Source organism: Gracilinanus agilis, chromosome 6 (assembly GCF_016433145.1).
Source record: "Gracilinanus agilis isolate LMUSP501 chromosome 6, AgileGrace, whole genome shotgun sequence".
Classification (NCBI taxonomy): Eukaryota; Metazoa; Chordata; class Mammalia; order Didelphimorphia; family Didelphidae; genus Gracilinanus; species Gracilinanus agilis.
Window position 1 is genome coordinate 55,328,138 of NC_058135.1, and position 17,404 is coordinate 55,345,541.

Genomic DNA, 17,404 nt, shown 5'->3' on the forward strand with positions numbered 1-17,404 from the left:
GCTATGTCCCAGGTTAGAAGAGATTTCCCCAGAATCAATGGTCATATAGAGATGACAGAAATAGTTTCATGTAGTTTAGATGTTCCTGAATGGACCAGTCACATTTAAGGCTCTCAGTGACTCACCTTTCACTTAAAAACTCACAACTCCCCAAATTTCTCCTATCAAATCTCTTCCCTAGATCCATCATGTATAGAGAAAGAGGCATTAAAGATGAGTAAATAGAATTTCACTTGGGTAATCAGGCTTAGAGGAAGGACCCCAGTACTTTGGGGGAACCATATAGAGGATGTGCCCTTGCAGATGACATCATGAATTCACCAAAGTAATTATAGATTTATATGAGTAAATAAATAGTTATTGCCTTGTTCAAGTCTGGCCCCAAACATTTATTAGCTGTGTGACCCTGGAGGAGTTACTCAACCTCTGTTTACCTCAGTTTTCTCAAATGTAAAAAAGGAGATAATAATAGTACCTACCTCCGAGGGTTGTTGTGAGAATCAATACTACTAGTAAATTACTCAGTACAGAACCTGGCACAGAGTAGATGCTTTATATATGCTCATTTCCTTCCCTTGTTCATATAAAAATTAAACTGCATGAGAACTTGTGTTTCCAGAATAACTGCCAGAAAATAAAGTCTGAAAGCCAATTGGTTTGTTTTTCTTGATCTTAGGGATTTCATTTACTCTGCAGCAGTATTTTGTGATGATGGGTAATATGAGTTGGGAAGAAATAGAGAACCTTATATTCTTTTCTTATCTGGAAGTCTGAGATGGATGTATAGGAAATTCAGAGGAAACTGATAACAATCATTGTTTCCTTAGTTTGTTTTTAATTGAAGAAATTGACCTTCTTAGCCAAAGTCTTTGACTGTGGAATGGCCTCTGATTTGAAAATCTTGGCCTTTTCTTAGCAGATTCCAGTCGAAGGGGCTAGGAATTATGGAAACTGCATTTTCAGTATATTTCTTGTTTTCCTATTTGCCAAGGATGATTACTGCATATAGATATTCAATCAGAACCTGACTAAGTACTTTAGATTTTTCTGTTGTAAAATGGAGCTAATATTTCTTGCAATACATTTTCTTATAGGGTTATTGTATCTAAGAAAATACTTTAAGGAACTTTGCAAATTATTAACTGCCATTGAAGTGTACAATATTATTAAGATTTTTAAGCACTATAATTGCATGGTGGTAGACTAAATCCTTGTCTCATGATTTTTTTTTCTGCTAATGAGGTTCAGTTTTTTAAAAAAATTCCTTCTTTTTTTTCATTCATGAGTTACTAGATATATGTCCTTTAATCACTCAGCTGGCACTTGATGATAAAAGATAGCAGAATAACTTGTTTTTTGAGGGTGGATTGTAAAATTGGAACAGGGACTGTGCTTTATCTATTATTTTGTCTTTTCTAGAAACATGCCCAACATTATGCATATACTAGGAATTTAGCAAATGCTTCTTGAATTTTAAGAATCCTCTTACCTTCTGTCTTAGAATCAATATTACATATTAGTTCCAAAGCAGAAGAATGGTAGGGGCTAGGCAATTGGGATTGAATGACTTGGGCTAGGGTCACACAAATAGAATTTTTTTGGAACTCTAGTCTGTTTTCAGTGCCCTTTGATGATCTAGGAACAGGCATGAAATTATTAGTTATGGAAGAGTGAAATAGCTAATAGAAGACTCCTAATAAAGAAAGTATGTACATATTCTTCACTAAGTGGTCAACAATCAAGTAGCGTCAAATATCTTGAGGTATCACTTGATATTTTCATTTTGGGTCTGCCTGCCTCAATGTCAGATTTTCCTTAAAAAAAAAACAACTCAACAAAAGTATTGAATTTTGGTTTTTACATCACCTTCATTTTCAAACATAATGCCCTTTTCTCAAACCCAGAGTTTGTCCCTTGTGACAAATTAGTTTCTTTAGTGTGTATGCGTGTGTGTGTGTTTTTCATTGAGAAGTGAGGCATTGTTTATTGGAGATGGTCACAAAAATGAACATCAAGTTTAACAGACTTGTCCCCACCACTGTCAGCCCTTTTCCCATGCTCCTCATTTCCTCATTGTGCTCTGAACCCCTGTTGCTATATTCCTCACCCAATATGGTGTTGAAAACCTCTCATGCCATTAAAGAGTAGGCTGACCAGTAGGTAGGCTGTTCATGTCAGGTTGTCCAGGGCTGGCCAGCAGCAACTGGATAGGGGCAAAAGAGAGTTGGGGTCCTAGGATCAAAGGGTAAGTGGGTAAGAGGGCCACCAGGTATTAATCTAGAGTTGATAATTTAGCAGGAAGAATCCAAATGGTTCAAATCTTGACTTTAAAGGCAACTGTTTGAAGATACAGGAAATAGTAGTCATCATCATAGCAAATGATGAGGAAATGAATAGCATAGTTCCCAAATCTCCAGATTTATCTCCAGATTTACTTATGCTTTAAAACCTAAAAGCAGCTAGGCTAATAATTAAAGGTACAGTTTTATGCTAGACAAAGATAAGTTATGAATATAGTTAGCATTTACATAATGGCTATGGTAAGATTAAAATTAATATCCAATAACTTTAAGTATTATATTTTATAAGATTCATTAATAATCACTTGAAGTAGAGGAAATAAAATGACAAAAGTTAAAGCCTGAGTAAAGAGAAGTTTTTCCCAGCCATGTTTGAGGGAGAACAGAGAGGAGGGGATGGAGTTCCAGAAACTTTATCTCCAAAATGTAAGGATGCAACATGAGGATGAAAGTGGGATTCTGGGAAATGGAGTCCTGGTGTACAAAATTCTAATTACACTATTATATATATATATATATGTATATGTATATGTATATGTATATGTATATGCTGGGCTATGAGCTAAGCATTTTACATTTTTTTTTGTGTGTGTTTGGAACTTAAAGTCAAGAAAATGATACAGAGATGGAAGAGAGATGGTTCAGATGATCCTGGCTAAATTTCAAGCAAGAATCCCAAATTTGGGAGCTGAACCCCCAAAGTAGAAGATCTTAAGATTCATTTATCAATTATTGATTCAGATTTTAGTTGGATCCACAACCTCATAGTTCAGGAGTGTATGTATGTGTATGTATATTTATATCTCCATGTGTATCTGTATTCAACACAGTTCATTATTACTAAATTTAAAAATATTACCTGTCACCTAATGGACCCCAATCTATGATAATCTTACAGATAAAAAGACAGACAGAACACAGCTAAGGACAGTCTTATTTTCCCAGCTGCATGAGTTTAAAGGGAGTCTCAGACTCACATTTGATATTTTGTGTTTATAATATCTGGCACAACAGAAACATATAAAGACAGTGCAAGAAATGACTGAAATTCCTTTCCTTTTGTTGATTTGAATTACAGATCTAATAAGACTTTAAAACAATTTGTGTGTGTTTGTGAGTGTTTATATATTACTTGTGACAGGCAGAAACAGAACCGGGTATTATGTATCAGGACCAATGCCAAGTAAATTGAAGATGTCAGAAGTAACTAGAAGCTCAGGATGAATTATACCAATTCTTTAGGGCACTCTGGGGTATTTCTGGAGGATGTTTCCATTCTAGCTCCCATGACAATAAACTCCCTATAAGTCATCAAATAAATAAATACAGCACTGTATAATCTGAATTCTGTGTTATTTGAGAAACAGTTTTCTTTCCAGGAAACAAGCCTTCTGATTTTGAACAACATAGCTCTCAGATCTCCAGATTTTAACTTATTGCTTTAAAACTTTGAGCCAGCTAGGCTAATAATTAAAGGTGTTATATTATGCTAGATAAAGATAAGTTATGAATATCATTAGCATTTATATAATGGCTACTATGCACTGGGCTCTGGGCTAAGCACTTTACAAATATTATTTCATTTCCTTCTCATAACAATACTTTGAGGTAAGTGCTGTTATTATCTCTGTTTTCTGAGTCAAACAGAGCCTAAGTGACTTGCTTAGGATCATGTAGCTAATAGGTGTTTGAAGGAGGATTTGAACTCAGGTCTTCCTGACTCCATGACCAACACTCTGTCTACTATTCCACCTTGCTACCTTTGAATACAAAAAATATTAAGAAAACACAGTCTTTTTAGACTCTTTGAAAGGGAGACAATGATCTGGGCAGCCTCAAAAATGCACATCATTTGGCAATTTGGAACTATGCCCAAAGGGCTTTAAAACACTATCTGCCTTTTGATCCAGCCATACCACTGCCTTGCATGAAAATATTTATAGCTGCGCTCTTTGTGGTTGCAAAAAATTGGAAAATGAGGGGATGCTCTTCAATTGGGGAATGGCTGAACAAATTGTGGTATCTGTTGGTGATGGAATACTATTGTGCTCAAAGGAATAATAAACTGGAGGAATTCCATGTGAACTGGAATGACCTCCAGGAATTGATACAGAATGAAAGGAGCAGATCCAGGAGAACATTGTACACAGAGACTGATATACTGTGGTAAAATCAAACATAACAGACTTCTCTACTAGCAGAAATGCAAGGATCCAGAGCAAGGCTGAGGGACTTATGAGAAAGAAAACTAACCACATTCAGAGGAAGAACTGTGGGAGGAGAAATACAAAAGTAAAACAACTACTTGAACACATGGGCTGATGGGGATATTATTGGGGATGAAGACACTAAACAACAACTCTAGTCCAACTATCAATAATATGAAATTGCCTTAATCAATGATACATGTAAAACCCAGTGGAATTGTGCATTGACTAAGGGAGGGTTAGGGGCTTGGGGGAGAGGGAAAGAACACGAAACATGTAACTATGGGAAAATATTCAAAATAAAAATATAATTTAAAAAATGCACATCCTTTGCAAATCTCTCATCTGCCTCTTTCTATTTTTCAAGGGCTATGAGCTCTGTCTTCCTCTCTACAGTACATCTCTGAGGTTTTTTTGTTCCAGGGTAATATGAATGACTCCAGTGCTAGCTGCCAGGGACATCACTGGAGCTGAGAGGGATTTTTTCTGGTTACAATCTAAATATCAATTGAGCCTAGAGGAATTTCCTTGGGGATTGGGGTTGGTGCAGGATAGGGAGAAGATAGTGAGTAAAGAAATTATCTTTTCTCTAAACGATAATTTTCTATTCCAAATGGATATGGTTATAAATCCAATTAATGAAAGAACCAAAAATGAGTTGATTGATTGAATTATTAGTTCCAATTGCCTGGACATTGCCAAAAAAGAGTGATAAAATTCTTTGAGGTAGAAGAATACTCAGCAGCAGATGTAGGCTCCAGTAAATGATAGTGGTTCAGTGGAAAAGAAGAATCTCAACAGTAATGTCAGCAGACATTAAAAAAAAAATCTTTACCTTTCATCTTAGAATCAACACTGTGGATAAGTTCCAGGGAAGAAGAGTGGTAAGGGCTAGGCAATAGGGGTTAAGTGACTTGGCCAGGGTCTCACAGGTGGGAAGTATCTGAAGCCAGATCTGAACCAAGGACCTCTCAGTTTCTAGTCCCAGCTCTCAATCTCCTGAGCCAGTCAGCTGCCTCTGTTCGAAGCCATTTTGAAGAGAAAAAGCAAGTGGTGTCCTCAGAAGCAGGGTGGAACAGCAGCTGTGTAGGCAGGGTAGAGGTATGGTGGCTTGGAGATAGAGCCATAAGGAGAGTTCCAGACAGAGTGCCACCCAAGTGTCCCAGAGTTGTTCAGGAGATGTTCCCATTTTCACCAGGAGAATGGAAATCTGGGGGGTTGGCTAGAGCAGATTCTGGATGGAAGGGTTTCCCCTTGTTATTTATGTCACTGTTCCCAACTAGAAAATCAATCAGTCTGTCAATGAGCATTTATTGTGCTTCTAACATACTATTAATATTACATATTGAATGTCAAAGACTTCAGTTACAAATTCATTAAAATAAGATGCATGTTGTGCCCACTTCCAGCTAAATCAAGACAAAAAGGATTTAGTAAGCACCTACCTTTCAAAATCTTCATCTTTCTGGGGTAGCTAAGATGGATAGAGAGCAAAGCCTAGAGATGGAAGTTCCTGGGTTTAAATCCGACCTCAAACCCTTCCTGGTTGTGTCATCCTGGGCAAGTCACTTAACCCCCTTTGCCTAGCCCTCACTGCTCTTCTGCCTTGGAACTGGTACTAAGGATTGAGTCTAAGATAGAAGGTAAAGGTTTAAAATAAAAAAATATTTATCTTTCTTTAAGGCTTCATACTGTAACAACTCCTTAAAGAGACAGAAGATCTAGGGTTCAATCCTGATTCATTCACTTTCTGTGTCTTTGGAGAAGTCTCTTTAAATCTCTAGGTTCCTCTTTAGCTATAAAATGAGAGGGTTGTATTTGTATCCTTTGAATCTAAATCTTTGATCTAATATAAAGCATTTTTTGAAGCCTTCTCAAAAAAAATTACCATGTCTTTATTTCTATCTTTTCAGTAAAATGTAAACTCCTCGAAGGTGGAATTTGCTTCATTTTTGTTTTTGTATCCTTAGCTTCAGAAGCAAGATGACCTGGTTTCAAGGCAAGCATATCATACATAATACCTGAGAGATCCAAGACAAGTTATTTAACCTCCAGGCTACAGACAATTTCTTAAGTAAGGAAATTAACTTTTCCCTTTACCAGTAAAATCATAGGTCTAGAAAATAAACGAAGAGAAAAATCTCACCTTACAAATTGTCGTTGTTTAGTCATGTCCAATTCTTTGTGACCTGATTTGAGATTTTCTTGGCAAAGATACTGGAGTAGTTTGCCACTTCCTTTTCCAGCTCATTTTTATAGATGAGGAACCTGGGGCAAATAGAGTTAAATGGACTGGCTCCAGGACCAAGACTCTACCCACTATATGACCTACCTATTCATCTTGCAAACAATAGGTGCTTATTAAGTAGAAATGGTGATATGGAGTCAAGATGGTGGAGAAGGCACATGGAACCATTTGATCTTTGCTAAATTGCCTTTCAAAAAACTATGATATAACACCTCAAAATGAATTCTGGAGCAGCAGAACCTACAAAGAAAAAGGTAAGATGAAATAATTTTCAACCCAAAACAAGTTAGAAGGCTGGCATTGGGGTTCTAGTGTGCCAGGGTGGAGGTGGAATGTATGCCAGAGCAGGTGCCATTGGGGCAAAATTCATTGAAGAAAAAACTCTTTATGAAGTAGAATTGACCAAATGGAAAAGGAGATTAAAAAAATCTCACTCGAGAAAAATCATGTCTTAAAAATGAAACAATCAAAGTCAAAGAAAAAAATTGGTGAAAACATGAAATATCTCACTGTAAAAACAACTGATCTGGAAAAAAATCCAAAAGAAATAATGTAAAAATTATCAAACTACTTGAAATTCAAGATTTAGAAAAAGAGCTTAGATATTATCTTTCAAGAAATTATCAAGGAAAACTTCCTTGATATTCTAGCACCAAAGACCCAAATAGAAATTGAAAGAATCCACCAATCACCTCCTGAAAGAGCTCTCAAAATATTACTCCCAGGAATGTTATAGCCAGAATTCAGAACTTTCAGGTTGAGGAGGAAATATTGCAAGTAGCCAAAAGTCAATTTAAATATTATTGAGCCACAGTCAGGATAACATAAGAGTTAGCAGCTTCTACATTAAAGAATGAGAGGGTCTAGAATATGATATTCCTGAGAGCAAAGGAGCTAGGACTTGGACAAGAATCACTTAGCTCACAAAACAGCATAATCCTTCAGAGGAAAAAATGGTTATTCAGTAAAATAGAGGATTTTCAAATATTCCTGATGAAAAGACCAAAGCTAAATTGAAAGGTTTGACTCTCAAATACAAGACTCAAGAGAATAATAAAAAGGTAAACAGGAAAGAGAAAAAAGACATTCATTCAATAAGATTAAACTGTGTACGTCCCTACATGAGGAAATGATTCTTATAACTCTAAAGAACTTTGTTATTATTAGGGCAGTTAGAAGGAGTATGCATGGACAGAGGGCAAGGGTATAAGTTAAATGTGATAAGATGATATAAAAAATCAAATTAAGGCATGAGAAAGAAGAATGCATTAGGAAAAGAGAGAAGGGGAACATAGAATAGGGTAAATTTTTACACATAAAAGAGGCACACATACAGCAGAGGGGTAGATTGGAGAGGTGGAAGGGGGTAGGTACACTTGAACCTTATTCTCATTGGAATTAGCTCAATGAGGGAAACTCATATACAATCAATTGGGTATAGAGAAGGCTATTTTACCCTACAGGAAAGTAGGAGGGGAAGGGAATAAAAGGAGAGGGATGGGGCGGATAGAAAAGATGACAAATTAGGGAAGGTGATCAGAAACGAAATGGGGGAAAATAGGATGGAGAGTAATACACAGTAATCATAATGGTGCAAAATTCTTTTACAAGTCTTTCTAATAAAGGCCCTATTTCTCAAATACATAGAGAAATGAGTCAAATATGTAAGACTACAAGTAATTTCTCAATGGATAAGTGATCAAAGGATCAGGAAGTTCTCATACAGAGTAATTAAAACTCTCTATAGTCATGCCAAAAATGCTCTAAATCACTATTAATTAGAGAAATGCAAATGAAAACAACTCTGAGATACCATCCCATTTCTATCAGATTGGCTATGATGATAGAAAAGGAAAATGACAAAAGTTGGAAGGGATATGGAAAGCTGAGATGTGAACTGATTCAATCAATCTGGAGAGGAATTTGGGTTTATGTGCACAAGGCTATAAAAGAATACATAACCTTTGGCCCACCAATGCCATTACTAGGTTTGTATCCCAAAGAAACAAAAAAAGTGGGGGGTGAGAAACTATCTTATAAAAATATTTAAAGCACCTCTTTTTTTGAGGTGGACAAAGATTTGGAAAGTGAGAGGATACCCATCAACTGGGGAGTAGCCAAGTAAGTTATAGTATATGGTTGTAATGGAATACTATTGCCTGTAAGAAGTGACAAGCAGAAAGAGCTCAGAAAAGTCTGGAAAGGCTTGCATAAACTGAAGCAGAGTGAATTAAACAGAACCAGGAGAACATTGTACACAGCGACAAAAATACTGTTTAATGAATAACCATGAATTACAGCTATTCTCAGTAATGCAGTGATCCAAAACCATCCCAAAGGATTCATGATAAAAATGCCATTTAGTTCCCAAGAAAAAAATTACGAGTTTGAATCCAGAGCAAAGCAATTTTTTTCAGTTTCTTTATTACTATTTTTCCATTTTTATTTTCTTGACAAAAGGGTTAACATGGAAAAATGTTTCCCATGATTGTATTGTAAAATCTATCTGAGATTGTTTATCATCTCAGTGTGGATGGGGAGGTGGGGAGAGGAATGGAGTGAAAGTGAGAATTTAAGACTCATGATTTTTTGTAAAATGTTGGAAACTGCCTGTAATTGGAGGGAAATAAAATAAAATTTAATTAAAAAAAAAGCACTTTTGCTCTGGGAGAATCAGTTAGATAATCAGCTTTAAGGAGTCAATTCTAACTAAGACATGAATTCTAGAGGAATGTTGGAGCACTGGAAGAAGTTTGGATCTCTTCATAACTTGTTTGAGTATCTTAAAAAAGTTTCAGCAATAATGTATAATGATCAATTGTGAATGACTTCACTAATATCAGTAATGCAAGGATCCAGCACAACTCCAAGGGACTCATGACAAAAAAACTTTATCCACTGCCATAGGAGTATGAATGCAGATTGAAGAATACTATTTGACTTTGTTTCCTCCTTGAATTTTTCTCTAATGCAAGCAATATGTCTTCTTTCTCAACATGATGAACATGGAAATATATAATGTATGATGACATGTATGCAGCCTATATCATATTACCTGCCATCTTTGGAGGATGAGGAGGTGTGGTAGGAAGGGGAGAGAACATAGATTGCAAATGTCAGAAAACTATTATTAAAAATTATATTGAGTTGGAGGGAATGTGGCAAAATAGGGATATTAATGCACTGCTGGTGGAGTTGTGAATTGAGCCAACCATTCTGGAAGGCAATTTGGAACTATGCCCAAAGGGCTTTAAAAGACTGCCTACCCTTTAATCCAGTCATATCACTGCTGAGTTTATACCCCAAAGAGATAATAAGAAAAAATACTTGTACAAAAATATTTATAGCTATGCTCTTTGTGGTGGCAAAAAATTGGAAAATGAAGGGATGCCCTTTGATTGGGAAATGGCTGAACAAATTGTGGTATCTGCTGGTGATGGAATTGTGCTCAAAGGAATAATGAACTGGAGGAATTCCATGTGAACTGGAATGACCTCCAGGAAGTGATGAAGAGCAAAAGGAGCAGATCCAGGAGAACATTATACACAGAGACAGATACCCTGTGGTACAATCGAACATAACGGACTTCTCTACTAGCAGCAATGCAATAATCCAGGACAATTCTGAGGGACTTATGAGAAAGAAAACTAGCCATATTCAGAAGAAGAACTGTGGGAGGAGAAACACAGAAGAAAAACAACTGCTTGATCACATGGGTTGATGGGGATATGATTGGGGATATAGATTCCAAATGATCACCCCAGTGAAAATATTAATAATATAGAAATAGATCTTGATCAATGACACATGTATAACCGAGTGGAATTGCTTGTTGGCTACAGAAGGGGGGTGGCACAAGGGGAGGGAAAGAACATGATTCATGTAAACATGGAAAAATATTCTAAATTAATTAAATAAATAAACTTAATAAAAATTATACTGACACTAAACAAGGGATAAGTTTTTTAAAATATATAATTCTAGGTGTTTGACAACAAGAAATTGATCTTCTGATGCTTTTTATGATCTCAGAAATTCATTGTTCTTTACTTTAGTCTGTCATCATAAGTAACATTGGATCTCTGAAAGTCAAAATATATATATTTCATCCCCTAGTCTACCTCCTTGGGCAGAACTAAAAAGGAAAGAGAAATTAATTTGTAGGTGATAAGTAGGCTGCTGCCTGAGGAGACAACTGGGCAATTCTATGAGGGTAGGAATCAGGTCATATATTGATCCAGTATTTCTCACAATTTCTAGGTATACAGTAGGTGCTCAATGAATCCTTGTGAATAGATTGAGATAAATTGTTGATGTTTATGTATATTTTCTTATACTATGGCTTGCAAACCTATATATTTATATGACACAAATCTGAGCGACATAACATCATTGTGGTCCTAAGGACTTTCATCACACTTGATGTAACGTCGCTTTGGCAGCGAATCTGTTTTTCCTTCTCCTGTTCTTTCTCTGCGAGGAATACTACCTTTAGGCCCCAGGAGAGTTGGTTAAACTAATATATCATCACCATATGCTTCTACACATTTAAATGATGAACAATAAAGAGCATTTTTTTTGGACTATATTGACTTGTGTAGATAATGATGTGACATCATCGTTATATAGTATAAGGCTCTGGATCAAAATATTCTAATATTCAAAGACATACAATACTTTAAGATTGTGAATTGACTTCTGAAGCCAAATATTCCCAAATCTATCTTTAAGCATTTATTTATTTATTTTAATTTTTAAAAATTTATTTTTAGTTTATTGATTAATTATGAAAAATTTTTCATGGTTACATGATTCATGTTCTTTCCCTCCCCTCCTCCAATCCCCTCCTATAGCCAATGCGGAATTCCACTTGGTTTTCCATGTGACATTGATCAAGACCTATTTCCATATTATTAATATTTGCCCTGGGGTGCTCACTTACATCCTCAATCATATCCCCATCAAACCATGTGATCAAACAGTTGTTTTTCTTCTGCATTTCTGCTTCCACAGCTCTTTCTCTGAATATGGATAATGCTCTTTTCCATAAATCCCTCAGAATTGTCCTGGATCATTGCATTGCTGCTAGTACAGAGGTCCATTATGTTCAATTTTACCACAGTGTATCAGTCTCTGTGTACAATGTTCTTCTGGCTCTACTACTTTCACTCTGCATCAACTCCTGGAGGTCTTTCCAGTTCACATGGAATTCCTCCAGTTCATTATTCCTTTGAGCACAATAGTATTCCATCACCAGCAGATACCACAGTTTGTTCAGCCATTCCCCAATTGAAGGGTATCCCCCCCCCATTTTCCAATTTTTTGCCACCACAAAGAGCGTGGCTATAAATATTTTTGTACAAGTTTAAGCATTTATTTAGAAGAATGGTGGCATAGTTCAAAGAGAGCTGGACTTGGACTTAGTAAGACTTGGATTTGAGTCCTACTTTTGACATTAGTTATGTGACAATGTGGATTTTCTGAGCCTCTATAAAAGAGGAGGAATAATAAGATAATAGATTTAAAGCTGTGAAGACTCTTAGAGGCCATCTAGCCCAATTTTCTCATTTTTATAGATGACCAAGCAAGTTGTTCAAGGTCATAGAGATAGTATCAGAACTAGGATTTGAGCCCAAGTCTGAAGTCAGGAAGACTCATCTTTCTGGGTTCAAATCTGTGTGACCCTATGCAAGTCATTTACTCATGTTTGTTTCCATTTCCTCATCTATAAAATGAGCTGGAGAAGGAAATGGGAAAACATTCCAGTATCTCTGCCAATTCATGAAGAATAAGGCATGACAGAAATGACTAAAAGACTAACTTTGATTCCAAATTTCATTCCATATTTCCAAATCCTTGAACCTCAATGAGTCAATAACAGGCTTTATATAGGGCAGTTCAAAGTCTGCCAAGCTTGTTGCAAACCACACGTAACATAATAAATATAGGAATGCAGAACAAAGGATTTGAGGTGCACAGATAAAATCTCTTAGCAGAACTAACTCTTTTGGTTCTTGCTGTCCCAAAGCCATTCTTTTGAATGGGAGACATAAAGCATCTTGGTTAGAGGAAAAACAGAGGTCGGTGCCCCAGATCCTCACAGTTCTTGTGAGGTTTCTTTGGAAGAGCCCTTTGGTCCCTTTACTCCCAATGAAATGATTTTAAATTTCTAGGATCCCCAGAAGAGTTTAAATGGGAATGGTGAAGAAATTCTAACCCTAAAAAAAAGAAAATAAGATTCAGGGAATTCAAAAGTCAGATTACATCCTTAAAAGCTCCAGCCTATGGAGCAGACTGCTCCAAATTCCAAAGGGGTTTGTCACTGGAAGTCCAAGATTCTGGAAAAGAGTTGGGTTCCTCTCCTCACAGAGGGGAAAAGTTGATTTTTCCTTGATAAGTGGCTGGATATGTATAGGACTTATCTTCCCTCTAAAAGACCTGATGTTGGGGATCATAGTTCTAGCCCTTATCTTTTAGGATATCAGAGGAAATTAAGTCATACAGTGGGGGCTTGTGATTTACAGTTTTGAGTGGAGCAGGATTGAGTTCAAGAGAACCTGGAACTTGGGATATCTTTTCCGGGAAGCCCAAATAGGAGAGAGGGTATCCTGAGAGCTACACTCAGGCTAATGTATGACAAATATCTTGTAAACTTTCAAACATAGAATGATTATATAAATGCAGTTGCCATGACTATATAAAGCAAAATTTATCAAAGCATGGGAAGCACTGAAAATGGAACTAACTAAATCACTCTCAACCGTGAACTCTCAGAAATACTGAGTCAAGCAAATATGGGGCCTTGAAATGAAGTAAAAAAACTCTGGACTTCACCTAGCACATTTCCACGTCAATGTTCCTGGACTCAAAGGCTCTATCTGCTTCTTTAGGTTTCTGAACAGCACTAAATAGATTATTCAAACCTCATGTTGTCCCAAAGTAAGTCTTGAGTAAGTCTTGTCAGCAGGACCACAGTCAACTTGCTGGCCTTAAAAGAAACCCCAAAGTAACTGAAACACAATCAATTTGCAATGCATTAATGTCTTTATTATTAAGTTGTTCCATAGTTAAAAGAAACTCATTTGAAGTTCTAAATAATTTGTTGTGTAATAGAAAGTGCTTTCCAAATCTCAGAGTGTTTCAATTATGCCTATTTTGTGCTTTTTTCCTTTACCCATTACACAAAATTGTGTCTATCCTCATTCCCCATTGGCTAGGGGTCTGGTCTGTTTTGAGAAAGACTTTTTTTAGGGGGAGCTGAGGATGTAGATGATTAAAATGCTTTTAATAACTGGAAAACTGAAAAGATGAATCCATGGGAGTTGCCTTCAAAGTGAAGATGAATCCATATCCTTAAATTATGGCAAATCATTTCAACTTTAGAGAACTTCTCTGGTGACCACTCAGGGGACTTGTTAAACATTTGTTGTTCTGTCCTAGATGAGGCTGTGCTTCTCCTGGGAGCCCACAGCTGGGTCTTTACTTCTGAAAAGATCTTGACATGTCATAGCCTAAGGAAATCTAGAATGGGAACCATGGGGTACTACTATCCAAATTTCCAGTTTCTGAAGGCAGAAAGGATGATATCAGAAGCTAAGTTACATCTTAGAAGGAAACAGTCTTTCTCTCCTGGAAGATTAAGATGCTTGCTACTTCTAATTGCTGAATTAGATTAGAATCCATTTTCAACTGATGGGTTATGATCTGTAGTTAGTGATTTATTTATTCATTCAGGTTTTAGCCAAATATTCATAGTTAAAAGCCCTCAAGGGTACCAAAAGGCAAAAGATAAAGGCTGCCTGCCAAGGGAATAGCACAGGTTGTAAATAAGCAAGGCAGCTTCCAAACTATTATTCTCCAAGTTCACTTTGTCTTAAAGACCACTCAGAGGCTTGCTCTGAGTTTTCAATATGCTGAGTTCCAGTGAGTGTGAAGCTAGCGCCCTGCTGAGGATTCTCCTTTTCTCCCTTTTTTCCCCCTCCATCATTATCTTCCAAGATAGAATTCTTTCTTTTTTTTTGAAAGCCAAGCTAGTTGAATAATTAATCTCTACCCTCAAAGAAAAAACAAGTGTAACCCTTTCTTTGCAGTCCATCTGAGCTTCTGAGTGTGGGTGAAATGAGGTAGAAGGTTGGGTAGGAAAGAATGCAAACCTTTCCATTTTGGCTTGCTCATTCAGTCTCTCTGGTATCCAAAAAGGGCACCATGTGGACAAGTCCTTGTACATACCCATGGCCAAATAAATCTATATGGCACCACTAGTTTGACTTTTTCTGGTCAGAGTGGTTGTTTCAGCCATCAGCTTGGTTGGCCACCAAACAATTTATGTCCAAGTTACTAGTCAATTTTAGTTATTTTAAAATTGAATATGGTCCAGTTGAGACAATGAAACCACTTAGTAATTCCATTAACTGGTTGGCAATTGTGGTGGTGTGCTGTGTAGACTCAAATGACAATTTGTTCCTTAGGGGAAATAAAGGATAACAAATGCTTTCCAGGAACACCAGAGGTACAAATTTGGGTGAAATGATAGGATAATAACTTTGCATTACCATGTGGTTAGCTTCTTCCCTGAATAGAAGCAAAGAGGGACTGAAGAAATTGATTTACTTTATTATATCCTTAGCCGAGATTTCATTTAAGGAGCAAAATAGTCTCCCAAGCACTATACACACTGTAGGTTCTCAATAAATATTTGTTAGCTGGTATTTATTAAAAAGGAGGATAGGAACTGGACCTGGGGTGTCACTGGTTTAGTGAATTCCCAGATAAGGGAATTCCTTTTCTGCAACTCAAAGAATCAGAAGACTACTTAGAAACTTGAGAAGCTGTATCCAAAGCCACACAGCCAGTTTATGTCTGAGGTGGTGCTTGAACCACAATCTTCTTGGCTTCAGGATCATCTCATTAGTTTAAAGAAGGTTTTGAAATTAAGATTCTGCAAATATAGAAATGATTAGAACCATTGATACTAGATGAACATTTTGATCTTATCAAGAAGGAAAGGATTGTAAAACCATAGAATTACGGCAAAATCTTCTCCTATAGGAGGTCCATTAAGAGAAGTTAATATGTGCCAGGCATTGTGTTAAATACTTTTAAAAAACAAATATTATATTTTTGATATAGCAACTCTGTTGTTATTATCACCCCCATTTTACAGTTGAGGAAACTGGGTCAAATAGAGACTAAGCCCATGGGTTACACAAGTAGTAAGTGTCTGAGGTCAGATTAGGTCATACCTTGGATAGATGCTGAGCCTGGAATCAGGAAGATGAGTTCAAATCCAGTCTCAGACAATTGTCACAATCATGAGACCCTCATCTATAAAATTAGAGAAGGAATGGTAAACCACTCTCACATCTTTACCAAGAATATATCAAATGAGATCACAAAGAGTTAGACACAACTGAAATGATTCAACAACAACAGCGACTTCTTGATTCTTGACCCATCATCGTATCCACTGAATTTTCAGCTGCTTCTTAGTAAAAAGTCAAATAAAGGGGGCAGCTAGGTGACTCAGTGAATACAGAACAAGGCCTAGATATGGGAGGTCCTGGGTTCAAATCTGGATTCAGACACTTCCTAGTTGTGTGACCCTGGGGCACGTCACTTAACCTCCATTGCCTAGCCCTTACCACTCTTCTGCCTTGGAACCAATACATGGTATTTATTCTAAGATGGAAAGTAAGTTTTTTGTTTTTTTTAAATGAGCCAATAAAGACTCTGGACTAGACCTGTTTAAGTATGTATGTATGATACTCAAGATTGTGAAGAAAAAGGAAAATTTCTCTAAGAGCCAAAAGGTCATACATTTACAACAAAGGTCCAGTTCAATGTACCATTGACTAATTAAAGGAAAAATCTGCCATTCACTTGACAACTTGGTTCATCTGTCAAGGAATTTTGAAGAAACAGTGTAAAAGAGATTGACTTAGTTTTCTTCAATTGTAAAAGAAAACTCTACTCATTGGTCAGAAAACTGAAATAAATTATTCTCCTTCTTCTGATCAGAGAGGAATGATGCTAGAATGGGAAATGAAAAGCGCAATGAAATAGAAAAAACATTTCAAATGTTCCCTTCTCTTTTATACTTGGATCTTAGAGCTACTTTTTAGTATGATGAGTATATTAGTCAGTAAACATTAATTTATTCACCTACTGGTTGGATAAGACTTGAGATAGATTCAGTGATCATTTCTATGTTGATCATTTTTTAAAAAAATTCATGCCTTCCATCTTAGAATCAATACTGTGTATTGGCTCCAAGGCAGAAAGGTGGTAAGGGTTAGGCAATGGGGGTGAAGTGACTTGCTCAGGGTCACCCAGCTAGTAAGTGTCTGAGGCCATTTGAACCCAGAATCTCCTATCTCAAGGCCTGTCTCAATCTAAGGAGTCAGTTAGCTGTCCTCTTAAATCTACTCATTTAATCCTAACCTTTCTACCAACCTCTAGTCTTGGTTTTTAATTACTTATTAGAGTTAGACGTCACATAAGACATCTTCAACTCAATGTGTCCAAACTAAACTCTATAATTTTCTTCTCAAATATTTCCCTCTTCCAATCTGCCCTATTAATCTCTCTCTCTCTCTCTCTCTCTCTCTCTCTCTCTCTCTCTCTCTCTCTCTCTCCTGTCTCTTATACAC